This window comes from Chrysochloris asiatica, unplaced genomic scaffold (genome assembly GCF_000296735.1).
Source record: "Chrysochloris asiatica unplaced genomic scaffold, ChrAsi1.0 scaffold00126, whole genome shotgun sequence".
Taxonomy (NCBI): Eukaryota; Metazoa; Chordata; class Mammalia; order Afrosoricida; family Chrysochloridae; genus Chrysochloris; species Chrysochloris asiatica.
In genome coordinates this window covers 7,299,463-7,308,320 of record NW_006408644.1, presented here as the reverse complement: position 1 = coordinate 7,308,320, position 8,858 = coordinate 7,299,463, and positions in this window count along the sequence as shown.

The following is an 8,858-nucleotide window of genomic DNA, read 5'->3' as shown; positions in this document are numbered from 1 at the left end:
TGGTCCTATGCAGTATTTCTCTTTTTGTGTCTGACTAATTTCACTCAGCATAATTTCCTCAAGGTTCATCCATGTTATGCGGTAGTTTACCGCTTCCTTGCTATTCTTCAGTGTAGCATAGTATTCCATTGTGTGTATATACCACAATTTGTTTATCCATTCCTCAGTTGATGGGTCTTCTTTTATCTCTTGTAAGATAAAATATGTTGCAGGCCACATCACTGGGAAACAACTTAATTTTATTTACCTGATATGGTTCTTCTAGCCATAGTCTTTGTAACTCCCACCAAAGGACTGGATGGAACCATGCAGATTGTATGTATTTCCTCTTCTCCTTATAACTCTGGGTAAGAGAAGGTGAGGGAAGATGCTGTAGTTGTGAATGATTTAGTTGTGAATGATTACTAACAGGGTTAATTGTAATTGTAAAACTTGGTACTCTAATGTGGGGATTGGTCAACATTGCCATTCTGCTGGGTATAAAATGAGCAATCTCAGAAGCAGGGACAGGGGATCTCACTACCATCAAGAATGAAGAGAGATGGAGCAGCTGGGGACTTTAGACCCAGAGAGGGAGAGGGTCTGTGTGCTGACGACCGGGGGGCAGGGTGGGGGGGACGGGGACACAAGGGGGGCCAGGATTGTAGGATGTACCCTTTGGTTGGTTGATGATGCATGGCAGGGATTGCAACCATGGCAATGAAAGGGTATATGATAAGATGACTATAAAACTAATGTTCTCCCATGCATGTAAACTATCATATAATTTACAATAAAACATTTAAAAAAAAAAAAGAATGAAGAGTCAGGCAATCTTGGAACAACAGAGCTCTGTAATACAGGGATCAAAGCATAATCTGAATGGGTAAAAGAGGGAAAATAATGTTAAGGTGACAAGATTGCGTTATGGATATTGGTTTCCCCAGCCTACTAATGCAAACTAGACACTTGGGTGGGAAAGAAACGAATATCAGGAAATATGATTACAGAAAGCTTATAAGCCCAACTTCAGTTTATAATGTATTGGAATACCTAAAAGGGGTTCTAGAACTTTCCTAGTGAACTAGGCTTCTTATGGAGCCTTTGTAGAATATGGGGCCTTGAATGGAATCCTGACCCCCATACAGAACCTTCTGAGTTGGGACAGTCCCACTTGAAAGAACATGCAGACCAACCCAGAGCAGTGAGAGGAACAGAAGATACTTCTTGAAAGAAAGACCAGCAGGTAAAGAGGGAAAGGAAAAAAAAAAAAAAAAAAGCAGACTGCCTGGCTATTAAAAGAAAAGATAAGCAAGCTGTTTGCCTGGGAGCCATCAAGACAAGCCATCAAATCACTTCAGGACAAACCCCCTTCTAAGACTGAAACTCAAAGGGAACACACAAGCAGGCTTACAAGCTCTCTTATGAACATGTTGGTGTACTTGTGCGTGGAAAGACAGTAATGAAGATATGGGCTGAGCTTGACCATGTTCCATGGACTCCTGTCAACCTTGAGACAAGAGAGAGAGGAAGAAGGACTGGTTGGTCTAAAGTCTGGGGAGACTTGGGAACCACTGAGCCCATGGACGCTGACCAAGCCACTGGGGGCTGGAACTGAGAATGAACTGTCCAGCTGATATGACGTGGGGGGATGTGCACAGGAATGCCCAAGCTTGCAGGTTTGTTGTTGTTGTTAAGTGCCGTCGAGTCGGTTCCGACCCATAGCGACCCTGTACAGGGTTTCCGAGGGTGTAAATCCTTACGGGAGTAGAAAGCCTCATCTTTCTCCTGCGGAGCGGCCGGTAGTTTCGAACCACTGACCTTAAGGTTCGCAGCCCGATTCGTTGCAGGTAGTACCTATTTAACCTTGCTTGGATGGCTTGTTGATCAAAACTCGACTAGAAGAAGATAAAAAAATTTGATACAGGAAGCAAATGTAAATTGCTACAATTTGATGAACTTGACTGTATCTTTTAGATGTAGTAGCACAAAATACCAACCAAGAGTCTTCAAATCAAGCATCAAGCATATCCCCTTAGTACACAAGGTTGATAGAGAAGGGTAACTCAGACATTGGCTACCTAAAGTGGGGGGTGGGGTATAAAAGCACAAAGTGACTGGCTTATAAGTTTTCAGGTAGGGGTTTAGTTTCAGAGCAAGTAGGGGGAAGGTAGAATCCCCAATGAACAATTTCTATCTTGTCTAGATTGGTCAAGTGAAAGGAGATGGGGATATGATTCTGTTGATTTAATAGTGAGTAATTGTTACCATGACTAATTGTGTTAGTCATAATTGTAAATGCAGAAGATGTGTAACAAAAGTGGGGGGGAGTGGTTGATCTTGCATTCCAGGAACAGAGGACCTTGGGACCAGCAAGAGGGAAGAGCATGGGTGGAGCATGGGATCCTAACCAGAGAGGCACTGACACCAGAGTCTGAGGCAGAGACTTAAAACATCTGAGGAATCTAGACTCATGGTAAGGGAAAAACTGTGCTGACTGATAGGGGACTGGTTTGCAAAATGTGGCCTTTGGTTGTGGTTTGGGGTACAAGTTGTGAGTGGTTAAACGCAAAACTGATGTTCTGCCATATAGACTGTCACTCCTCAATTTACAATAAAAGTTTAAAACAACAACAACAACAAAAAAAAACCAAGAGCCAGGAATGGAGCACATCCTGTGGGCCCTGAGGTCCCTGTGCAATTGACCTCTTCAATCCAGGAGACAGATGTGGCACCAAAGGAATGGCAGCAGCAGAACCATTAGCTAGAGTAAGAGCCAGACAGGTGGGATTCCTAGCCCATGGAGCGAGTAAAGCTGAGTGCTTATATCACTTGGTGAATCATGACTTATAATCCAATAAGATTTATATGCAAACTTATCACATAATTACTACTTGTAAGTTTGGAGGAATAAGTTAATTGTAATTTAGGTTTTTCACACTTGAGCATAGGTAAATTGAAAATACTATGACTTGTGTCAGGCACACCTTAATCCTAAAACTGACATCTTTGCTTTTTTACATTTGAAAGAGTAATTTGATTACAGTACCCAAGTAATTTGATTTTTTGACTGCTGCTTCCATGAACATTATTTGTGGATACAAACAAAATGATGCCTTTGATAACTTCAGTCTTTTCTCTGGTTATTGGTCCAGTTGTGAGAATTTCTGCTTTATTTACATTGAGGTGTAATCCATACTAAAGGTTGTATTTGATCTTCATCAGTATTTCGAGTTCTCTTTACTTCCAGTAAGCAAGATTGCATCATCTGTGTATCACAAGTTGTTAATGAATCTTCCTCCAATCCTGATGCCACATGCTTCTTTATATAATCCAGCTTTTCAGATTATTTGCTCTGTATGTTGTTGTTGTTGTTGTTAGGTGCCGTTGAGTCAGTTCTGACTCAATAGTGATACTATGCACAACAGAATGAAACACTGCCCAGTCTTGTACCAACCTCACAATCATTGCTATGTTTGAGCCCATTGGTGCTGACACTGTACCAATCCATCTCGTTGGGGGTCTTCCTCTTTTTCTCCGACCCTTCACTTTACCAAACATGATATCCTTCTCCAGGGACCAGTCACTCCTGACAATATGTCTGAAGAATGAGAGTCGAAGCCTTGTCATTCTGGTTTCTGAGGAGCGTTCTGGCTGTACTTATGTACAAACAAACAATACAGATTTGTTTGTTCTTCTGGCAGTCCATGGTAATTTCAGTATTCTCCAACGCCAGAATTCAAATGTAGCTGCTTATTCATTGCCCAACTTTCACGTGCACCTGAAGCTATTGAAAATATCATGGCTTTGGTCAAACTGACATCTTTGCTCTTGAATACTTTACAAAGGTCTTATGCAGCATATTTTCCAATGTAATACATCGTTTGATTTCTTGACTGCTGCTTCCATGAGTGTTGATAGTGCATCTAAGAAAAATGACATCTTTGACAACTTCAATCTTTTTCTTCATTTATCATGATGGTATTTATTAGTCTAGTTGTGAGAAATTTTGTTTTCTTTACATAAGGTGCAACTCATAGTAAAGGCTGTGGTCTTTTATCGTAAGTATTTTAAGTCCTCTTCACTTTCAGCAAGGAAGGTTATATCATCTATATATTACAGGTTGTTAATGAGTGTTCCCCCAGTTCATATGTTACAGATTCTCAGATTCTTTGCTCAGCATACGGTTTGAGTATGGTGAAAGGATACAACCCTAGCACACAGCTTTTCTGATTTTAAATCATTCAGTATCCCCTTGTTCTGTTCTAAGAACCACATCTTGATCTTGGTACAAGTTCCTCATTAGCACAGTTGAATGATCTGGAATACCCATTCTTTGCAGTGTTAACCATAGTTTGTTATGATCCACACAATTGGATGCCTTTGACTATTCAATAAAGCACAAGTAAACACCTTTGTGGTAGTCTCTGTTTTCAGCCAAGATTCATCTGACATCTGACATTGATATACCTAATTCCACGTCCTCTTCTGAAACTGGTTTGAATTTTTGGCAGTTGATGTACTGATGCCAACATTTAAAAATTATCTTCAATAAAATTTTACTTGCATGGTATATTAACGATATTGCTTGATGATTTCCGCATTCCATTGGGTCACTTTATTTGAAATGGGCACAAGTATGGATCTTTTCTAATAGGTTGGCCAGGTAATTGTCTTCCAAATCTGTTGGAATAGACATGTCAGCTCCATCAATGCTGCATTAGTTTATGAAATATTTCAATTTGTATTCCATCAATTCCTGGAGCCTTGTTTTTTTGCCATTGTCTTCAGTGCCACTTGGACTTCTTCCTTCAGTGCCATCTGTTCTTGATCATATGCTACCTCTTGAAATGATTGAACATCAACCAGTTCTTTTGGGTATCTTGACTCTATGTAATCCTTCCTTCTGCTTCTGATACTTCCTGCTTCAATCAATATTTTGTCCATACAATCATTCAGTATTGCAACCCAAGGCCTCAATTTTTTCTTCAGTTCTTTCAGATTGAGAAACACTAAGCGTGCTCTTCCTTTATGGTTTTCTAATTTCAGGTCTTTCCATATTACGTTATTATACCTTACTTTGTCTTCTTGAGCTGCCCTTTAAATTTTCTGTTCTGTTCTTTAATTAATTTCTTTCAGTTGCTTTGACTTCTCCACATTCAAAAACAAGTTTCAGAGTCTCTTCTGACATCCATTTTGGTCTTTTTCTTTACTGTCTTTTAAATGACTGTTTGCTTTCTTATATAGAGAGTATTCTTTTTTTTTTTTTTAAGTTTTATTATGAATTGAGTGGTTCGTTTACATGGGAGAGCATCATTTTTATACTCATCATTTCATTGAAATGATTACAGTCTCCTCTGTGCATCATCATTCAACAGTATTTGCTTATATTCCCTCTGGGTTTTATTTTTTTGGGGTGGGGGGGCGGTAGGGAGATGTACACAGAAACACCCAGGAATATATAATCATTTAAACAACCAAGGGACGCATTCTGCAAGCCTACCCCCTGACCACCAGCACCTGGCTGCCAGCACACAGCCTTTCTCTTTCCATGAATCTAGAGTCTTCAGCTTCCCTCTCTCTCCATGCTCTCATCTCTTCTTCCATCTCTGGTGTCACTGCTCTCTGGATAGGGTCCCACATTCCACTCATTCTCCTCTCCCTTGATGATTCTAGGGTTCACTGTTTCTAGACTGGCTGCAAGATTAACTACTCCCCTCTTTTTGTTACAAAACTTTTACCTTTACACTTGTGACAGTTGCAATTAGTCATGATAACAATTACTCACTATTGAGTCATAAGAATCGTATCCCCATCTCTTTTAACCAGACCCGTCTAGACAAGATGAAACTATTCAGTGGGTATTCTACCTTTCCCACCCCCCCACTCTGAAACTAAACTCCCTCTTGAAAACTTGTAAGCCAGTTACTTCATGCCTTTAAAACCCCTCCCATTTTAGGTAGCCAATGTCTAAGTTGTCCATCCCTATCAACTCTGTATACAGAGGGGATAGGATTAATTTTGGATGTGAAGACTCCTTCCCTCTCAGTTGGCACTTTGAGCTACTACATCCACAAGTATAGATCAAGTGCATCAAATTGTAGTAATTTATACTGATTTCCGTCATCTTTTATCTTCCTCTAGTCAAGTTCTGATCATCAAGCTAGGTCAAATGGGTACAGTCTACAAGTTTGGGTGCTCTTGTGTGTCTCCCCTCCTTTCACATCAGCTGGGTACTTTGCTCTCAGCTCCAGACCTCTGTGGCTATGTCCTTGTCCATGGGCTCTGGAGTCAACAGGTCTCACCACGCTCCGGACCAGCCAACCCCTCCACTTCTCTCTTTCATCTCCAGGTCGATGGGAGTCTATGGAATGTGGCTGAACTCAGCCCATATCTTCATTGCTGCCTTTCCCCTTCTTTTACTCACCAAGAGAACAATGTGGTCATCAGCAAGCCTACATGCCTGCTCATGTGCTGTCTTTGAGTTCAGTCTTGGAGGGGCATTTGTCCTGAAGGGACTTGATTACTTGCCTTGATGGTTCCCCAGCGATATATAGGATATTCATGATGTCATCCTACAACTCTACTGGTCTTTGGTCATTAGCGTCTAATGCATCAAATCTGTACTTGAAATGGTTTCTTAATTCAGGTAGGATATATTCTAGGTTATATTTTGGCTCTTGTGGACTGGTTTCTATTTTCTTCAGTTTCAGCCTGAACTTTCTTATGGGCAATTGATTGTCTGTTCCACAGTAGGCCACTGGCCTTGTTTTGGAGGATTATCTTGTGCTTCCCCATTGTTTCTTCTTAAAGCTGTAGTCAGTTTGATTTCTGTGTGTTCCATCTGGTGAGGTCCAAGTGTATAGTTGTCTTTTATGTTGTTGAATAAAAGGTATTTGCAAAAAATAAGTTGTTGGTCTTACAAAATTCTATCATGCGATCTTCAGCATCATTTCTATCACCATGACCATATTTTCCAACTGTGGCTCCTTCCTCTTTGTTTCCAACCTTCACATTCTAATCACCAGTAATTTTCCGTGTATCTTGACTGCATGCTTGATCAATTTCAGACTGAAGAAGTTGATAGAATTCTTCAATTTCATCATTACTCATTATAGTGGTTGATGTGTAAATTTGAATAATAGTGGGCTTAGTTGATCTTCCTTGTAGATGTATGGATATTATGCTATCATAGACAGCATTGTACTATAGGACAGATCTTGAAATGCTCTTTTTGACAATGAGTGCAACAACGTTCCTCTTCAGTTTGTTGTTCCTGCATTGTAAACCATATGGCTAATACTAGTTCATTTCAGCTAACTAATGCTGAGGATGAAGTCCTGGTGTAGTGCTGTAGCATGAGCACTGACTGGACTGCTCACTTTAAGGCTAGTAGTTCAAACCTGGCAGCTGCTCCTTGGAAACCCTATACAGGGTCTCTATGAGTCAGAACCAACTCTACTGCCCTTAACAACAGTGCCTAGGATATCTATATGTGTTTCATTTCATTTTTGATTCCTTCCAATTTTCCTAGATTCATACTTCATATGTTCCATGTTCTAATCTTTAATAGATGTTTGTAGCTGTTTCTTCTCATTTTTCCTTTTGTCTCATCAGTATATGAAGGTCCCATAAGCTTTATTCCATTCTCACCATCATGGTCAACTCTACTTTGAGGAGGCAACTCTTTCCCAGTTGTATTTTGAGTATCTTCCAACCTGAGGGATAATCTTCTGGCCATCTTTTGTAAAATAGGTCATGTTCCTTTGCAGTTCACAGGTTTTCAGTGGCTAACCATTCACAAGTGGTCCAGTTCTCCTTTTTTGTAGTCTGTCTTAGTCTGGAAACTTCACTGAAGCCTGCCCATCATAAGTGACCCTGTTGATATTTAAAATACTGTCACATAGCTTCCAGTATCACAGTAACACATAAGCTACCACAGTATGACAAACTGTCACATGAATGGTGGATATTAATTTTACAAATGAAGAAATTGAGGCAGTGAAATATTTAATAACGTTCTCAAGTTTCACATCCATTAAATAGCAAAACTGGGATTCAAATTTAGTCAGTCTGGCTCCAGAGTCCATGCTCTTTACCATAACACTCTGGAAAACAAAAACACTTTTCTCTCACTCCATAACTGTTCTTCAGTTTCTATGTTTTTAAACTTAATCATATGCACACAAATATATTTCTGTGTGAAGACATACAATAAGCAGTTATTGAACTTCTTCAATGTATCAGACATTGTGAAAAGCTCCTGGGAATAAGAGGTCTAATATAGTCCCTCCCCCTAGTAGGTCACATCTGGAAGAAGTTTGAGCATAAGTATTTGAGACTGCATATTTGGGAAAGGGAGGGGTATTGATGTACCCAAGATATGTAACACAGAAATATTTATTTTATTTATTGCCCAGTACTGATTCACACAAGTTTCTGTTTTGGAAATATCAACAATGGTTTTTAATGCAGGTACTTACTCTGTGTTTTTGATCATCTTTTATTTTTATTTGAGGGTCTAAAACTGGGCATAAAAAAAGTCTGGTTTCCAATTTGCATTTGACTTGTTCACCCTAAGATAAAATCTTCTATTATTGAGTTTGTTCGTAAACCACAAATATATTCCTTAACTTCAAGGTCTTTTTGAGTCAGCAGTTTCTTTGTGTTGAAATTTTGAGATATGAAAGGCAAAGGAGACTACTGTGTGTCTTGTACTGTGCTAGGTGACTTACATGTATGTATGTATTACTGTGTTTAATCCTCCCAATAATCTTTTGACCTAAGTAGTGGTATCTCTATTTTACATATGAGGAAACTGAGGCTCAGAGAGTTTTAGTTAACCTGCCCCTGCTTATATAACAAACAAATAGCACAGC